General features: G+C 39.4%; 1 protein-coding gene across 1 annotated transcript in view; it reads left to right on the top strand.

Moving 5' to 3' along the window:
* Window positions 1-1,709: 1,709 nt before the first annotated feature.
* PCB (Pyruvate carboxylase) overlaps window positions 1,710-20,196 on the top strand; it is a 437,613-nt gene continuing 419,126 nt past the window's right edge. Inside the window, exon 1 of the mRNA XM_071669755.1 lies at window positions 1,710-1,847. The gene's annotated coding sequence lies outside the window, so the exon portion shown is untranslated. The remainder of the gene's footprint in view (window positions 1,848-20,196) is intronic.

Here is a 20,196-nt window from a genome sequence, read left to right as displayed (position 1 = left end):
GTGAGATACAGGAATAAGAAGGGCAATCCATGGTGGGCAGAGATTAGAAATACTGTGGAAGAGAAGAAAAAGGCATGTGGTAGAGTGCTTAATAGGGAATGTATCAGTGGAAGTTCAGCAAAAGAGGAGGGAAGAATACAAAATATTTAAATGGAATGCTAAAAAGCTGATACAGGAAAGCAAAGAAAGAGTAGATGATTTTGGAAGAAAGTTGTGAAAAGTTTTAGGATAATAAGATACTACATTGAAAGGAAATAGGTGGATGTGAGAATGGAAATAATGTGAGAAGTAAGGAAGAGGAATTGCTGAATCAATAGGATGAAGTAAAAGGAAAAAGGATAGTTTTTTTTAAAGAACTGCTAAATGTGGGAGAAGGGGAGGCAGCAGTTGTTGCATGCATGGGTATGAGGAGGGAAGGCAAAGGATACAAGTGCAAGAGCCTATAGTAAAGGAGGTAAGAAGGGCAATGATGAGGTTGAAGGTAGGAAAGGCACCTGGAATGGATGGGATTACACCTAAAAAGCTGAAGTATGGAGGAGAAAGTGGGATAGAGTGGATGCATCTTATGTATAATTTAGCATGGAAACAGAAGGTTGGGTGAGAGCTATTATCATTCCTTTATTCAAAGGAAAAGATGCTAAGGATGTATGTAGCAATTATAAAGGAATAAGTCTGTTATGTATACCAGGAAAAGTGTATGCATGAATATTAATTGAGAGAGTGATGGAAGTGACTGAATGCAGAATAAGTGAAGAGCAAGGGGGGGGGGGGGGGGGTTTAGGAAAGATAGGGGATGTGTGGATCAGTTTTTTATAATAAAGATGACTGTAGAAATGTATTTAGCAAAAGGTAAGGAGTTGTGTGCAACTTTTATGGATCCGAAGAAGGTGTATGACAGAGTCGAGTGGAATGCTTTGTGGGACGTGTAAAGGATATATGGTATGGGGGACAACTGTTGGATGGTGTAAAAGCTTTCCATAGAGGAGCAAGTGTGTGTGTGTAAGAGTAGCTGTTTTGTTAGTATTAACAGGACAACGCAAAAGCTGTGGTAGCTGAAGGCATAGTCATGTGATTACCTATCTGTACCATACAGGGAGGTAGTTTTACAACCTTTGGGCCCCATCTCTTGTGAATTGTAGAGGCTGTTGTTTTTGCCATACGTACATCAATAATTGTTTTATGTTTTGTCACGATTTTTCCAATCAAATATCACGTCTATACTCGCGGGCATCTAAAAATAGAAATGCCGTATGATGCAGGTTTGTGTTGTAATGTGATATGTGCAGAAATCCAAATTCTAATAAGGAAGGAATGATAACTTTTGTGATTGGACGTCCAGTCAGGCACTGCCTGCAGGCTTCCACATCCCTAAATCCGGCATTGGTTTCTCATTCACAAAAATACAAACTTTAAAACTTTTCTCCGAATGAGATTAATGAATTAGCCACTCCTTAAAAATGTTCTGTATTTCATTTTCTTTCAACGTATCTCAGAGTAAAGAATAAGAGAAAACGAATCTTTGACACATCTGTATGAAGAATATTCTAAGACTTAAGAATATAATCGAATACCAACGCATATTATAGGAGAAAAAAACATTAAGGATGATTATAATGACATCTTTTAAAGGCTTAATTATTTTATCTTTTGCCAGCAAAATGGCATGAGGAGGGAATGCAGACGACGCGACAAATGCGTGCAGTAAACACGAAACGGTCGTGCGCGAGGTGATCCTGGCTGATTGACTGCTTTGCCGCACGAAGGGTTACATATTTTCAATGCACGTGACAGTTTCCATGTCATTACATCACTAATCTATACAAGCCTGAGAATCCTGAGTTCACCGGGTAAGTCGGCTGTGATTGCAGTCGTTGCTGACTGCTGTTTACCTTGTGCATGATTGCTCGAATGAGACATTTTCAGGCATGTCAGTGTTCACAGTGCATTCGTGCACGTTTGTCATTGGCATAATTTGTCATTAATGTGCTGCCGATGAATTATACTTTATTCAATAATAGATAAGGCAATAGAAGTAAGGATTATGTACATTAGAGAAATGTGGCTATGATATAAAAGTAGGTAATGCACCTGGATGAAAAAAAAAAATCAACAGAATTTACAAAAGTTTCATTTAACTTATTTTACCGTCAAGATTTACCTCACAGTCATCAATGTTCATATGAAAAGATTTCAGTTATTCTCATGAGATCATCGCGCAATTGTTGACCAATGTCAACAAACAGACGACAGAGCGAGCTGGCCAGTCATCCCATGCAGTAGCATAATTTAATATTCGTATATTTGTACTACATATTCTGGCAGAAAGGGGAAGTTAGGTGACGTTTTTTAAGATAATATGTAAATATTTTTTTTTACAAGTGTTTTACCTATTACATCACCGTAATGGTAATCGTGACGTAATTCTAATCGTGCTCCACAACCCGTTTTTTTTTTCTCTCATTACAGCACCACATTAGCATTGCAGAACAGAATTACTTATTATCTAGAAGCTCATTTCGATGCATACGTAAATTGACAGTTGACTCTTCTGCCAACTAGCCTTCTCATCTGAACACAACTAGAGCAATGTGGATGTCACAGTGTGTCATTCTGGTACAATTCGGCTAATTTCAAATTATTAATATTATCATAGTGTACATAGTCCCTAGACCTGTTACTGGTCATGAGTTCTCAAGACCCTGGACCTGTTACTGGTCATGAGTTCTCAAGACCCTAGACCTGTTACTGGTCATGAGTTCTCAAGACCCTAGACCTGTTACTGGTCATGAGTTCTCAAATGCTTTGAAACTGTTACATGTTCTGATATCTCAAGGCTTCAAGCCCTATGTTCTCCTGGATCATTTTAGCTGGCCCTCCTATTGTCTTATTATTTTATTTGATACCTTATCATTATATTAGCTAGTGTCATTCTGAACCACTTGTAGTAAGTGTAAAGAGACCATTTATATGTATTTCTTCCAGATCCACAAGTTAGTTGTGTTTTCTCCTGAAACTGCACATGTACTTAGTATTTAGCTTGTTTTACTAGGTCAACCATAATCAGGTATAAAGCATCATAGGAACATGATATAATGTATAGCTGAATCACCCTCTGAAATATGTCTTCTGATAAGACTTTTGACATGTTATGCAATGTGTCTGTTATTTCATATAAGTAAATAATTTTTTTTACTATGTTTGTTGTTAGCTATTTTGATGTTTATTTTTACAGTTGTGGCGATTTTAACTGACGATCAGTGTTGATGGAAATCATATCAGTGAATTGTAGTTAGCAGAAACTCATTCCACCGCCAGGTAGTTTTTATTTCTAAAAAGGTTATGCTAGGTTTAAAAAGGTCTCTAATAGCAGGAGTGGTTCATAGACAGCCTCAGTGTTCTTAATACAATTGAGGGTTGGCTAACCAAAGTTAATGTAACCCACTGAAAACTATACCATGTTTTTCAGTGAGTCCCTAGGTGGCTGATTGTCACAAAGAAGTTATGGAAAGCAGCAGCAGTGCATGTTGCAGGATTGGGGTCATTGGGGGAGGGGAGGGGACACACACACACACACACACATACATAAGGCACAAGCCCAGGACCTTATGTGTTCTAAGGAAGTGGGCTATATATATATATATATATATATATATATACACACACACACACACACACAGCTCATGATAACAGTTACTAAAAAAAAATATGCAGAGTAGCAAGAGGGCAACAACACTTCATTATATCAACTCTCTTGCTATCACTTCTGATATCAGAAGATTTGATAAAGGTGCAAATCTTTGATTCCATTCTGGCAAAGGAAAAGGTGGAAGAAGAGCCACTTAGGGATATCTGAGTAGTAATCCATACTGGGATGAATGAGTCTCCTGTACATATGGAATAATTGACTGCAAGAAAAGTAACTGTAACAACTATACAACACCTGCTTTGGAAAGCAGATTTCTGAATGTGATTTTCATTTTATAGCTTTTCTAGGATAGATTGGAGGATATGGTTCCGCTCAATACACTTGTGTTATTGCAAATTTGATTTGAGTAGTTTTGAAGAGTTGATATAGGTATTAGAATTTCATGTTTGAATACCACTAGAACTAAGTTGTATCTTCAGAATGAAGCTATCTAATGCTTTGTAGGTGTCTTTATTTTTAAATTTTCAGACTTTTAAAGTCTTTTTCAACCTAATTTTATAATATTGGATTTCATGATCAAAATTATCTGAATAATTGTGCCAAAGCTGTTGAAGAATTTGAATCAATCCTTCCAGTTTTACCTCTAACTGAGTGAGGGGACACTAGTTCATGTTCTTTTGCAATTTTGCAATTTGATGTGGCTTTTCTAGGTTGTCACATTGGCTTTACTTACTGTATGTGGGATCACATATAGGAAGGACAGATACCAGGACACCTGACAGTCCTTAGTGAGGGTATTTGTTGTGTAGGTCTAAAAAAACAGGATGGCAAAACAGAAGGCACCTCTCCATCCATTCTTCCAGTGGCTCATCTGCCAATGGGACAAAAATGAGAAAAAATACCATACAGTATGGGAGGAACTTATTACCTTTGAAATCTTACAGGAATGTGTGGACTGGGGAAAGCACCCTACCTATAAAAAAGAAGGATTTTTATATGGCTAGCGTCTGAAAAAGAAACATGATTTTTGGTAAAAAGGATTTTTTTTTAATGATTACAATGATTTTTGGTAAAAAGGATTTTTTTTTAATGATAACAATTAGTCTTGGTGTGATGTTTATAGTTTCACACACAACATTGGGATATAGTTTATTCCAGTGCTCAGTCACTCTTGTGACAAAAAACTTTTGCCTACATTGCTGTTTCGTCTTCCTTTTATTTTCATATAATTGTTTTTTGTTATTGAATTGTTTAAAGTGAAGAAATTTTTGTATGCTATGCTGTCAAAACTGCTTTTAATTTGAAAACTTCTGTCAGGTCTTCCTATGGCTGGGTGTTTTTAAGAAAGAATGATTATAAGTCTTTGAGTCTCTCCTCTCAAGGTTTATTTTTGAGTGAAGGGACTAGTTTTGGTTGCCATACTTTATCCCTGTGATTGAGAAAGCAGCAAGAAAAAGGTTTAGAGCAGAGTCTGTACTGGTACCTGTTGTTCATTTCAGAGAGTGAACTGGATATTAGCATGTGTTGATATTGAGTCAAAATGATAGACAGGTTTACATACTGCCGGATACAAGTGGCATGAAAACAAACACACCTTGTATGTTTTGTGTTAGTGGATTACTTAACTTTACAGCCTGTACATTCTGGATATTGTAATTTTACTTATTCTTTATTTTCTGATATATCGAATGTATTCAAGATGCAGACTGGAAACTCATTTTTTCTCAAAAGATGAATATGGCCTTTTTTACTGTTCAGAACATGTATTTGGACATATCGAATATCTTATCTTATTCACGTTCAGCCTAACTGGATGTGGAGAAAGCATATGACAGAGTTCACAGCAGTGCTTTACAGAAGGTTCTGTAGATATTTGGGGTGAATGGAAAGCTACTAAATACAATGGAACCATTTTACTGTGAGAATATGGCATGTGTGTGAGTAACAAGGTTGGTGGAGTGAGTTGTTCATGGTGAAGGTAGGTTTGCATCAAGGATTATGTGATGTTACCATGGCTGTTTAACCTTTTTATAGATGGGAGGAGGTACATGCGAGGGTTCTGGAGCAAGATGTATGCATAATATGCTTTTATTGGGAGGGCATGGGAGGTGAGTCAGTTGCTGTTTACAGATGAAACTGCTGTGGTAGCAGTACCAGGTAAAAACTTAAGAATCTTGTGGTATTTTTTGAGAAAATGTAAAGGAAGAAATTTTGAAGTAAATGTGAACTTAAGTATTGTCAAGTAAATAGGGACAGCAGAGGATGAGGCAGTCGTCTGAGTGTTTAACCAGGAAGAATATGGATGATGTGGAATGCTTTAAGTTTGTGGATGCAGATGGAACCATAAGGACTGAATTGAGTTACAGGGAGGAATAGGTGAGATAAGGTCCTGTGTGCCTTACTGATCACATGGAAGAAAACTCAGCATCAGTTTGGGCAAAAATGGGTATGTTGAAGGTAGTTCCAGAAGTATTGTAGTGATGTGATCTTGTTGGACCTGGAAGGCAAAGGAATGGAAAAGTATTGCGTAGAAAGAATTAATGTGGTATATGGTAGGAGGTGTGGGCGCAGTGTGCTGTTGATAGGCTGAGCTAGGGTATATGACATGAAGCAGTTAAGGTGTTTTATGATTTTGTAATACTAGTAAACCAAAAGAATTCAAGTTACAGACTACATATTTACTTGGCAGAATCAAGTTAAAGGCATTCTGATTTATCAACTAACTCAGTTTGACCAGCTATTCTTTTGTTGTATTGTAGGTCCAATTTTTTTTCTTTTCTAGCTTGTTATATCTGTTTCTGCTTCCAAAAACTGAATTTTTGTGGGTTTATGCCAGTAATATCATGAATACTCGGCAGACCACTGTGTTACATGATTACAGTGTGTACCATTAGGAACTTAAGGATTGACCTTTTTGATTTTCATTTCTCTCTGTACACCTGTAATCTCTGGAACTCTACCTTTTCATAATTTCCCAAAAAGCCATGATCATCCCCTTTTTAAAGGGTAGGTTTTTCTGTATCCTCAAAATCTCTTAGATGATATTTATCCTTTCTTCTCCATATACCCCTTTTTAAGTTTCATAAAGGATTGGCCTCGATGAGGACATGTCTGTGAATGGAATCATCGACCTACAAAGTATTGTTTGTCCTTTTTGGTGCAGATGGTTTTTTAGTTATGTTTATTGTGGTCAACGAAAAGGAAGAAGGTGACAGGCAGTTTTTGTAGAGCATTGGCTAAAGGTAGGGGTTGGGCAGCATAAGGGGAGACAGACCGGAAATATAAACAAAAAGTAAATGTCCGGAAGTGCCACTGATTATGAATCACGCACGGAGCCTGCCCGGATTTGAGTCCTGGCTGGACAGTCAGCCCGCAACCAACCCAGCTGTTCATTGGTTCCTCAGGATTGGTCGATGAATGGGTACCAGACTTATATATATATATATATATATATATATATATATATATATATATATATATATATATATATATATATATAAATATCGCATATGAGATGGCCGTTAGCCCGTGCCGTCTCATCAACCATAAGATACAAAAAATGCTATACTTTTGAGACAGCCTTATGCGGGAACTTGTTGTATGATCATAATAAACATGGTTTGACCTTGAAACCAAGATGTATTAAGTAGGCATTTCACAGTCGCTGCCAAGTTTATAAGTAGGGCTTCATGCATAGAACGCTGTTTGTTGTAGAGAACGCAGTGTGACCTTCCTTATTAATGAGTACACTGGTGCGGTGGTTTATACATGCATAATGGGGGGCGTACACTGTTAGACATGGGCTTTGTACGTGTATAGTGGGTATACAGCGATAAAGGGTTTGGTTCGCGTATAGTGGGTAGACAGCGATAAAGGGTTTGGTTCGCGTATAGTGGGTAGATAGTGATAGACGTGGGCATGGTATGTGTGGAATGGGTGATCACTGATAGACTGGTACGTGTGTATTGGATACAAAGACTCTAGAAACACGACGAAATTCACGCGCTCATGGCGTATGGACTTCGTACATGTACGTATTGATGCATGTCGACAGACACTTAGGAGGCGCAGAAGGGCATGTCCAGAATATAGTTATACTAGTGGTTGAGTAAAGCTTTGTGATTGAACATGGATGAGCATGGGTAGTTTGTGAGGCAACCTTGGCGGGCCGGACGTCCTCGGGTAGAGAAGGCCACTGGGCTTGGAAGTTAGCAGTGTTTTGTTACTCTGCTAATGCAGTATTCTAGGATTTACGTATTCTGGAGTAGTTTGAATGTGAATTAATTTTCACTTCTAATCAAGTACGCTTTGGAATGAAAAGATGCATCAATTGATGTTATTTTTATTCCTGATTATTTGCTGGGGTTTAGCAATGTATGCACAGTTCGGACCCGGAAGACAACTAACAGTTCTGTGGAACGTTTGAGCACTGTAGTAAGATAAGTCAGTAAAGAATTGTTAAAGTACTCGAGTAGGCTGCTGAAAGTGATTTTAATTCGTATCCGGTCCGCTGTACTCTGTTGCTTTGTTAGTAGTTATCTTGGTATGTTAGAATATATGTCTTATGTACCTGAGAGACGTTAGGGTGCCGACGGGCCAGTCTACCTATCTACAGTAATTGTGCTGGTATGTTGTGCAGAGCGTCATGCTAAAGTTATATTTGGCTAATGATATATATGTCGCTGGCGGTGGGTCCTCTTGGCCGTTATTAGACAAGACGGTTAACACCTGCAGACAGGCACAACAGGGGTTTGCATACATTTTCATTATTACAATAGTAAGGTTGTGCGGGTAATATATATATATATATATATATATATATATATATATATATATATATATATATATATTTTTTTTTTTTTTTTTTTTTCCCATACTATTTGCCATTTCCCGCGTTAGCGAGGTAGCGTTAAGAACAGAGAACTGGGCCTCACCCAGAATTTTCGCCCCCTCCCCCACCCTATGATCCACTTCCGCTTCCATGGTTCCATCCGCTGCCAGATCCACTCCCAGATATCTAAAACACTTCACTTCCTCCAGTTTTTCTCCATTCAAACTCACCTCCCAATTGACTTGACCCTCAACCCTACTGTACCTAATAACCTTGCTCTTATTCACATTTACTCTTAACTTTCTTCTTTCACACACTTTACCAAACTCAGTCACCAGCTTCTGCAGTTTCTCACATGAATCAGCCACCAGCGCTGTATCATCAGCGAACAACAACTGACTCACTTCCCAAGCTCTCTCATCCCCAACAGACTTCATACTTGCCCCTCTTTCCAAAACTCTTGCATTCACCTCCCTAACAACCCCATCCATAAACAAATTAAACAACCATGGAGACATCACACACCCCTGCCGCAGACCTACATTCACTGAGAACCAATCACTTTCCTCTCTTCCTACACGTACACATGCCTTACATCCTCGATAAAAACTTTTCACTGCTTCTAACAACTTTCCTCCCACACCATATATTCTTAATACCTTCCACAGAGCATCTCTATCAACTCTATCATATGCCTTCTCCAGATCCATAAATGCTACATACAAATCCATTTGCTTTTCTAAGTATTTCTCACATACATTCTTCAAAGCAAACACCTGATCCACACATCCTCTACCACTTCTGAAACCACACTGCTCTTCCCCAATCTGATGCTCTGTACATGCCTTCACCCTCTCAATCAATATCCTCCCATATGATTTACCAGGAATACTCAACAAACTTATACCTCTGTAATTTGAGCACTCACTCTTATCCCCTTTGCCTTTGTACAATGGCACTATGCACGCATTCCGCCAATCCTCAGGCACCTCACCATGAGTCATACATACATTAAATAACCTTACCAACCAGTCAACAATATATATATATATATATATATATATATATATATATATATATATATATATATATATATATATATATATATATATATATATGCTGATAACCACTAGGATAATGAAACCGATAAGTTCCCAAGTGCCGTTTCGTGTAATCATCACATCTTCAGGGCAGATACAAGAATGAGATAGAAGACTTAGAACAGTCATTTGATATACAGAGAAGATACGAAGCTAAGACACCATTGGTAAACAAGTGTTTCCGGTTGGTGTTGTTCGGGTCTGGCACCATGCCTATATATATATTTTTTTTTATGTGAACAGGAAAGGGAACTATTTATAAACTTTGTCTGCGACAAAGGTATTCAATTTGAAGACACCTTCACTAATGTTCATGTTACAACTCTTTGTGTATTGAATGTAAGAAGATTCTATGATATTTCTCTTGGTTAAGGATTTAGTTAACTAAGCGTTATTCCCGTCAACACATGGTCATAACTTTTAACATGATTAAACAAAGCATTTGGTTCTTGTCTTGTTCTTGCACTATTTTTAGGTTGTTTAAGTCTAACATAGAGATCCTCACTAGTCTGCCCAATAAAACATATTGCAGCTTTTACAAGATATTCTGTAAGCACGGCCCATAGGATTTTCTGTCGATTTTTTATTAAGATATTCTTTATTGTATAGTTAATGCTGAAGGCTACATTACATTAAAGGTTTTAAGCAATCTGGGGAGTAACATAGTTATTACTAGGATTATCAGAAAATACTAGATCACGTGCACCACTATGACCTATTGCAATATAGTATATATATATATATATATATATATATATATATATATATATATATATATATATACATATATATATATGGGTATGTTTGAAGGAATAGTGGTTCCAACAATGTTATATCGTTGCGAGGCATGGGCTATAGATAGGGTTGTACGGAGGAGAGTTTATGTATTGAAATGAGATGTTTTAGGACGGTATGTGGTGTGAGGTGGTTTGATCGAGTAAGTATGAGAGTAAGAGAGATGTGTGGTAGTAAAAGTTGAGAGAGCAGAAGAGGGTGTATTGAAATGGTATGGCCACATGGAGAGAATGAGTGAGGAAAGATTGACAAAGAGGATATATGTGTCAGGTGGAGGGAACGAGAAGTGGGAGACCAAATTGAAGGTGGAAGGATGGAGTGAAAAAGCTTTTGAGTGATCGGGGGCTGAACATACAGGAGGGTGAAAGGCGTGCAAAGAATAGAGTGAATTGGAACTATGTGCTGTCAGTGGACTGAACCAGGGCATGTGAAGCTTCTGGGGTAAACCATGGAAAGTTTTGTGGGGCCTGGATGTGGAAAGGGAGCTGTGGTTTCGGTGCATTACACATGACAGCTAGAGACTGAGTGAACGAATGTGGCCTTTGTTGCCTTTTCCTAGCGCTACCTCGCGCTCGCGCTCGCGCGGGGCGGGAGGTGGGTGCAGTTTCATGTGTGGCGAGGTGGCGACGGGAATAGATGGGGGCAGCAAGTATGACTGTATATATATATATATATATATATATATATATATATATATATATATATATATATATATTTTTTTTTTTTTTTTTTTCATACTATTCGCTATTTCCCGCGATAGCGAGGTAGCGTTAAGAACAGAGGACTGGGCCTTTGAGGGAATATCCTCACCTGGACCTCTCCTCTGTTCCTTCTTTTCGAAAAAAAAAAAAAAACGAGAGGGGAGGATTTCCAGCCCCCCGCTCCCTTCCCTTTTAGTCGCCTTCTACGACACGCAGGGAATACGTGGGAAGTATTCTTTCTCCCCTATCCCCAGGGAATATACTTATATATATATATATATATATATATATATATATATATATATATATATATATATATATATATATATAGGATTGGCGGAATGCGTGCATAGTGCCATTGTACAAAGGCAAAGGGGATAAGAGTGAGTGCTCAAATTACAGAGGTATAAGTTTGTTGAGTATTCCTGGTAAATTATATGGGAGGGTATTGATTGAGAGGGTGAAGGCATGTACAGAGCATCAGATTGGGGAAGAACAGTGTGGTTTCAGAAGTGGTAGAGGATGTGTGGATCAGGTGTTTGCTTTGAAGAATGTATGTGAGAAATACTTAGAAAAGCAAATGGATTTGTATGTAGCATTTATGGATCTGGAGAAGGCATATGATAGAGTTGATAGAGATGCTCTGTGGAAGGTATTAAGAATATATGGTGTGGGAGGAAAGTTGTTAGAAGCAGTGAAAAGTTTTTATCGAGGATGTAAGGCATGTGTACGTGTAGGAAGAGAGGAAAGTGATTGGTTCTCAGTGAATGTAGGTTTGGGGCAGGGGTGTGTGATGTCTCCATGGTTGTTTAATTTGTTTATGGATGGGGTTGTTAGGGAGGTGAATGCAAGAGTTTTGGAAAGAGGGGCAAGTATGAAGTCTGTTGGGGATGAGAGAGCTTGGGAAGTGAGTCAGTTGTTGTTCGCTGATGATACAGCGCTGGTGGCTGATTCATGTGAGAAACTGCAGAAGCTGGTGACTGAGTTTGGTAAAGTGTGTGGAAGAAGAAAGTTAACGAGTAAATGTGAATAAGAGCAAGGTTATTAGGTACAGTAGGGTTGAGGGTCAAGTCAATTGGGAGGTGAGTTTGAATGGAGAAAAACTGGAGGAAGTGAAGTGTTTTAGATATCTGGGAGTGGATCTGGCAGCGGATGGAACCATGGAAGCGGAAGTGGATCATAGGGTGGGGGAGGGGGCGAAAATTCTGGGGGCCTTGAAGAATGTGTGGAAGTCGAGAACATTATCTCGGAAAGCAAAAATGGGTATGTTTGAAGGAATAGTGGTTCCAACAATGTTGTATGGTTGCGAGGCGTGGGCTATGGATAGAGTTGTGCGCAGGAGGATGGATGTGCTGGAAATGAGATGTTTGAGGACAATGTGTGGTGTGAGGTGGTTTGATCGATTGAGTAACGTAAGGGTAAGAGAGATGTGTGGAAATAAAAAGAGCGTGGTTGAGAGAGCAGAAGAGGGTGTTTTGAAGTGGTTTGGGCACATGGAGAGAATGAGTGAGGAAAGATTGACCAAGAGGATATATGTGTCGGAGGTGGAGGGAACGAGGAGAAGAGGGAGACCAAATTGGAGGTGGAAAGATGGAGTGAAAAAGATTTTGTGTGATCGGGGCCTGAACATGCAGGAGGGTGAAAGGAGGGCAAGGAATAGAGTGAATTGGAGCGATGTGGTATACCGGGGTTGACGTGCTGTCAGTGGATTGAATCAAGGCATGTGAAGCGTCTGGGGTAAACCATGGAAAGTTGTGTAGGTATGTATATTTGCGTGTGTAGACGTATGTATATACATGTGTATGGGGGGGGGGTTGGGCCATTTCTTTTCGTCTGTTTCCTTGCGCTACCTCGCAAACGCGGGAGACAGCGACAAAGTATAATAAATATAAATAAATAAATATATTATATATATATATATATATATATATATATATATATATATATATATATATATATATATATTATATATGTCTGTGTATATATATGTATGTATACGTTGAAATGTATAGGTATGTATATAGGCGTGTGTTGGCGTTTATATATATGCATATAACCAAACTCAGTCAAAAACTTCTGCAGTTTCATAAATCTTTTATTATTAGATACACAAAGAATTATAACCTTGATATTAGTGAAGGGCTATACAAATTGGATAACTTTATTGTTGATGAAATTTGTAAACAATTCACTTTCTTTTCCACATAAGTTTATGATACGCTCGTTGTCTGTCTTGGACAATCGCATGTTTGCCAAATGGCGTCCTAGCTACGTCTATTCTTTGTAGATCAACTGACTTATATTTCTTATGTCTCCCCTAATGATGTGATTATTACACGAAAGTGCACTTGGGAACATGCGATTGTCCAAGACAGACAACGAGCGTATCATAAACTTATTATGTGGAAAAGAAAGTGAATTGTGTGTGTGTGTGTGTGTGTGTGTGTGTGTGTGTGTATTGGAAAGGATCACAATTTTGCGCGTGATCAAGTATATTCCTATGAGTCCACGGGAAAATGAAACACGATAAGTTCCCAAGTGCACTTTCGTGCAGTAATCACATCATCAGGGGAGATACAAGAAGGGATTATAAGAAATATAACTCCAGTACCATGAGAAATATTATTGAATCTTCTATTATTAAATACACAAAGAATTATAACCTTAATATCAGTGAAGTTCTATACAAATTGGATAGCTTTATTGTTGATAAAATTTGTAAACAATTCCCCTTCTTGGCCACATAAAATGTTTATGATACGCTCGTTGTCTGTCTTGGACAATCACGTGTTTACCAAATGGTATCCTAGCTACGTCTCTTCGTTGTATATCAGCAGACTTATATGTCATGCATCTCCCCTGATGATTTGATCATTACACGAAAGTGCACTTGGGAACTTATCGTGTTTCATTTTCCCCATGGATTCATAGGAATTTATATATATGTATATATATATATATATATATATATATATATATATATATATATATATATATATATATATTCTGTTTCCCATTTTGAAAATTGAAATGCAAGGAGGGGAGAGTTTCCAGTCCCCCGCTCCCATCCCCTTTAGTCGCCTTCTGAGACACGCGGGGAATACGTGGGAAGTATTCCTTTCTCCCCTGTCCCCAGGGATAGCTGGAGACTGAGTGTGAATGAATGTGGCTTTTTTTGTCTATTTTCCTGGCGCTCCCTCGCTGAAGCAGGAATGGATGAAGGCAAGCAAGTATGAATATGTACATGTTTATACATGTATATGTTTGTGTATTGGCGTTTATGTGTATTTATATGTATATGAGTGGATGGGACATTCTTCGTCTGTTTCCTGACGTTACCTTGCTGACAGCGATCAAGTATAATATATATTTATTTATTTATTTATTTTGCTTTGTCGCTGTCTCCCGCGTTAGCGAGGTAGCGCAAGGAAACAGACGAAAGAATGGCCCAACCCACCCATATACACATTTATATACATAAACGTCCACACACGCAAATATACATACCTCTATATCTCAACGTATGCATATATATAAACACACAGACATATACATATATACACATGTACATAATTCATACTGTCTGCCTTTATTCATTCCCATCGCCACCCCGCCACGCATGAAATAGCAACCCCCTCCCCCCGCGTGTGCGCGAGGTAGCGCTAGGGAAAGACAACAAAGGCCACATTCGTTCACACTCAGTCTCTAGCTGTCATGTATAATGCACTGAAACCACAGCTCCCTTTCCACATCCGGGCCCCACAAAACTTTCCATGGTTGACCCCAGACGCTTCACACGCCCTGGTTCAATCCATTGACAGCACATCGACCCCGGTATACCACATCGTTCCAATTCACTCAATTCCTTGCTCGCCTTTCACCCTCCTGCATGTTCAGGCCCCGATCACTCAAAATCTTTTTCATTCCATCTTTCCACCTCCAAGAAGAGCAGTGTGGTTTCAGAAGTGGTAGAGGATGTGTGGATCAGGTGTTTGCTTTGAAGAATGTATGTGAGAAATACTTAGAAAAGCAAATGGATTTGTATGTAGCATTTATGGATCTGGAGAAGGCATATGATAGAGTTGATAGAGATGCTCTGTGGAAGGTATTAAGAATATATGGTGTGGGAGGCAAGTTGTTAGAAGCAGTGAAAAGTTTTTATCGAGGATGTAAGGCATGTGTACGTGTAGGAAGAGAGGAAAGTGATTGGTTCTCAGTGAATGTAGGTTTGGGGCAGGGGTGTGTGATGTCTCCATGGTTGTTTAATTTGTTTATGGATGGGGTTGTTAGGGAGGTGAATGCAAGAGTTTTGGAAAGAGGGGCAAGTATGAAGTCTGTTGGGGATGAGAGAGCTTGGGAAGTGAGTCAGTTGTTGTTCGCTGATGATACAGCGCTGGTGGCTGATTCATGTGAGAAACTGCAGAAGCTGGTGACTGAGTTTGGTAAAGTGTGTGAAAGAAGAAAGTTAAGAGTAAATGTGAATAAGAACAAAGTTATTAGGTACAGTAGGGTTGAGGGTCAAGTCAATTGGGAGGTGAGTTTGAATGGAGAAAAACTGGAGGAAGTGAAGTGTTTTAGATATCTGGGAGTGGATCTGGCAGCGGATGGAACCATGGAAGCGGAAGTAGATCATAGGGTGGGGGAGGGGGCGAAAATTCTGGGAGCCTTGAAGAATGTGTGGAAGTCGAGAACATTATCTCGGAAAGCAAAAATGGGTATGTTTAAAGGAATAGTGGTTCCAACAATGTTGTATGGTTGCGAGGCGTGGGCTATGGATAGAGTTGTGAGCAGCAGGATGGATGTGCTGAAAATGAGATGTTTGAGGACAATGTGTGGTGTGAGGTGGTTTGATCGATTGAGTAACGTAAGGGTAAGAGAGATGTGTGGAAATAAAAAGAGCGTGGTTGAGAGAGCAGAAGAGGATGTTTTGAAATGGTTTGGGCACATGGAGAGAATGAGTGAGGAAAGATTGACCAAGAGGATATATGTGTCGGAGGTGGAGGGAACGAGGAGAAGTGGGAGACCAAATTGGAGGTGGAAAGATGGATTGAAAAAGATTTTGAGTGATCGGGGCCTGAACATGCAGGAGGGTGAAAGGAGGGCAAGGAATAGAGTGAATTGGAGCGATGTGGTATACCGGGGTTGACGTGCTGTCAGTGGATTGAATCAAGGCATGTGAAGCGTCTGGGGTAAACCATGGAAAGCTGTGTAGGTATGTATATTTGCGTGTGTGGACGTATGTATATACATGTGTATGGGGGGGGGGGTTGGGCCATTTCTTTCGTCTGTTTCCTTGCGCTACCTCGCAAACGTGGGAGACAGCGGCAAAAAAAAAAAAAAAAAAAAAAATATATATATATATATATATATATATATATATATATATATATATATATATATATATATTATGCACACAGTTCGGAAATAAGATTGGCTGGCATATAAATTAGCATGTGGAACTATAGTGAAAGATCGGTAGAAAATCAGATGTAGTAGTTTATACATAAATAAGAGCTCTGCTATTAGAATTGAAGGGGAAATATTGCATCAAGGGGATCTCATAATTGGCAGAAAAAAAAAAAGCGAAATACCATTCATAGAGAAATATGGTAACTTGCTACTGCCAAGACGTAAGAAATGTTTTGTTATTGCTGTATCTTTTTGTCTGACAAGTGAATGTTATTGCTAGTGAAGACAGTGTGGTGTTAAACACGCGTGAACGTTTGCTGTCATTTCCGCGGGTTCGTAGTATATTCGTGGGTGTGTTTGGTAATACCCCGAATTTGTAATTGTTTTTTTTTTTTGTTTGTTTGTCCTTTTGTTTTTAGTGTACGGGGACGGAATCCAGTCCTCGTTGGGCTCCGTCTCTCGAACTTTCTCTACGATCAAACTGCTTTGTAAACGCTTGTGTGTTGTTTGAAGTCGCTTCCGTCTCCCGGGTTCCACTTACTCACTGGGCTCCGTCTGTCAAACTTTCTTTATCTTACATCTGTGTAAACGCTTGTGTCACCCGGGTTCTATTTACTCACTGGGCTCCGTCTGTCAAACTTTCTCTATCTTACATCTGTGTAAACGCTTGTGTCACCCGGGTTCTGTTTACTCACTGCTCGTACTGCAAAACACCTGTTGATCATTTCTTTTACATTTCCTGTATTATTAAATGTTCTGGCCTCATGTTGTTCTGTAGTTGCATCTTTCGACCTGTTAATTGTTAGCGTCATTAAATGAGTTTAAAAGAACGTAGAGGTTGTGAACAAGTCACCCCATACTCTTCTCTCTTCCATGGTTGACAGATTTATGGCCTATAACGTCTTATTTGAATTCTAGAATGATTTTTGGTGCCCCTGGACCATCATTTAGTTCTTTGTGGTTTTTGTAGTACGATGACCAAACTGAAGAAGCGTATTCTTATTATGGCGTAATGATATGCCATGTGACCACTTTACTGAATATGTCCTTATCCATGCACTGGAATGTGAGTCTCATATTTGCCAGAAGACAGTTTGTCTCCTTAACTGTTCTAAGTTGGGGTTCAGGGCAACAGGTCAGGTACAATGTCGGCTTCCAGGTCACACACACACACACACACACACACACACACACACACACACACACACACACACACACACACATTTTTCATTTATATTTGCCATTTCCCGCGTTAGCGAGGTAGCGTCAAGAACAGGTGACTGAGCCTCAGAGTGAAAAAATATCGTCAGTTAGCTCCCTTCTGTGTTCCTTCCCGTGGTAAAGTATACCAGTAGGGGAGGATTTCCAGCCCTCCGCTCCCACCCCTTTTCGTCGCCTTCTGCGACAGGGAGGGAATACGTGGGAAGTATTCTTTCTTCTCTATCCCCAGGGATGATATATATATATATATATATATATATATATATATATATATATATATATATATATATATATATATATATTTCATACTACTACTACTATTCGCCATTTCCCGTGTTAGCGAGGTAGCGTTAAGAACAGAGGACTGGGCCTTTGAGGAAATATCCTCACCTGGCCCCTTTCTCTGTTCCTTCTTTTTTTTTAATTTTGCAAAAGAAGGAACAGAGAAGGGGCCAGGTGAGGATATTCCATCAAAGGCCCAGTCCTCTGTTCTCAACGCTACCTCGCTAACGCGGGAAATAGCGAATAGTTTGAAAGAAGAAAGATATATATATATATATATATATATATATATATATATATATATATATATATATATATATATTCCATGTGTGGCGAGGTGGCGATGGGAATGAATAAAGGCAGACAGTGTGAATTGTGTGCATGGGTATATATGTATGTGTCTTTGTGTGTATATATATGTGTACATTGAGATGTATAGGTATGTATATTTGCGTGTGAGGACGTGTATGTATATACATGTGTATGGGGGTGGGTTGGGCCATTTCTTTCGTCTGTTTCCTTGCGGTACCTCGCAAACGCGGGAGACAGCGACAAAGCAAAATAAAAGATAGATAAATATATATATATATATATATATATATATATATATATATATATATATATATATATATATATATATATATATATATATATATATATAATCAAGGCCATCTTGGGTGAAAGAAAAACGTTAAAGAGAAAGTAGAAATTAATCAGGGCTTCGGAAGTGTTTGTCGACCCAACAATAAAAGGAAGGCGGGATATATGTAGAGGGAAGTTGAAGAAAGTAAATTCCACAGCTTAAGTGTTCAAGGTAAGCAGGAGGCATAACAGCCAACGCTCCACTCCCGCACCTTTCCTTAACTGTATTCCTGTCATCATTATTCCGTATTTTCTCGGGTTGTAATCCACCAACCAATTATCTGACCAACTTTAGAGATTGTCTGTGTCCTTGTGTAACTTGATGCAACGCTCCATAGCTTTTGCTTCCTTCATGACCTCTGGCATCATCTGCAAACGTATGATGGCAAGAGTCCAATCCTTCTGGCAATTCATTTACATTAATTTAGAAGAGCAGTGGCCCCAAGCCTGAGCCAAGCGGCACGCCACCTGTGACCTCATTTGGAGAAGGCTTCCCTGAGACGCGTCCTGTGTTCCCTCCCACCATCTTACTCTGGTTTTAGTATCCATCTCAGACCTGCCTTTTTGTAGCTACCATTTATGTATTACGGGGGGAGAGATATGCTCTAGTGATGTCCCGTCTTAGCCTTGTATATATGCAACATGTCTTTATTACTGTGTGTCTACACACACACACACACACACACACACACACACACACACACACACACACACACACCAGCCTAAGCCAGGTACCAGTTTATCGACCAGCCGCGAGGGTAAGATGATCGGCTGTGTTGGGTGTAGGCCGACGGCCGCGCCCAGCATACGTTAACCTCTACACCAGTGAAGTGTGTGTGTCTGTGTCTGTGTGTGTGTGTGTGTGTCAACCTGATGTGGTTAACTCGTCCAGCTTTTAAGTTAGCCCCAATGGTGGTACCTTGAAGACGTTCGGTAGCATGTGGGAAGGGTTTGCGTAATGCCGGTGCTACCGTTTTTTTAATGACGTTCTGGGGAATACAGCAACTCAGGTCCCACTGGACCCCGGTTATTTACCTAGTGGACACACAAAGAAAGGGGACGTCACGACGGGTGCTTGAGAAAGTCTTTGGTCCATTTCCTATCAAAACGTGTGTTGGCCTCTTGTTACTTCCGTTCTCTTGGTGTCTAACCGTTTGCTCTGGTCTCTTGTCCAGATTCCGTAAATGTGGCGACTGTTGCGAATTTATTATCATTCAAGTCCACTAATAATGCCTGTTATCATTTATCATCACCGGGTGTCCACGACTCGCCGTGTGCATGCCTGTTAAGCACATAGTCACAGTGTTTGTGACGCATGCATTTACTGGATGCTTTAATTGTGGACCCTATAAGACTTATCCCAGTTGAGGAACTATGTTGAGGGGAGGATTACTGTAAAAGAGATATCTGTCAAAATAATGATTTTAACACTTTGAGCAGGATCGTGGGTATGACGGCCTGGTTTGGTTAGGTCAAAGGACTAAAGGGTTTCCACCTTCATGCTCAGAAATCATAACGTCGTACTCAAGGATCATACCATCGTACTCAAGGATCGTACCATCGTACTCA

This window comes from Panulirus ornatus, chromosome 14 (genome assembly GCF_036320965.1).
Source record: "Panulirus ornatus isolate Po-2019 chromosome 14, ASM3632096v1, whole genome shotgun sequence".
Taxonomy (NCBI): domain Eukaryota; kingdom Metazoa; phylum Arthropoda; class Malacostraca; order Decapoda; family Palinuridae; genus Panulirus; species Panulirus ornatus.
The sequence above is the reverse complement of the archived record's forward strand: the minus strand, read 5'-3'. Positions and strand labels throughout refer to the sequence as shown.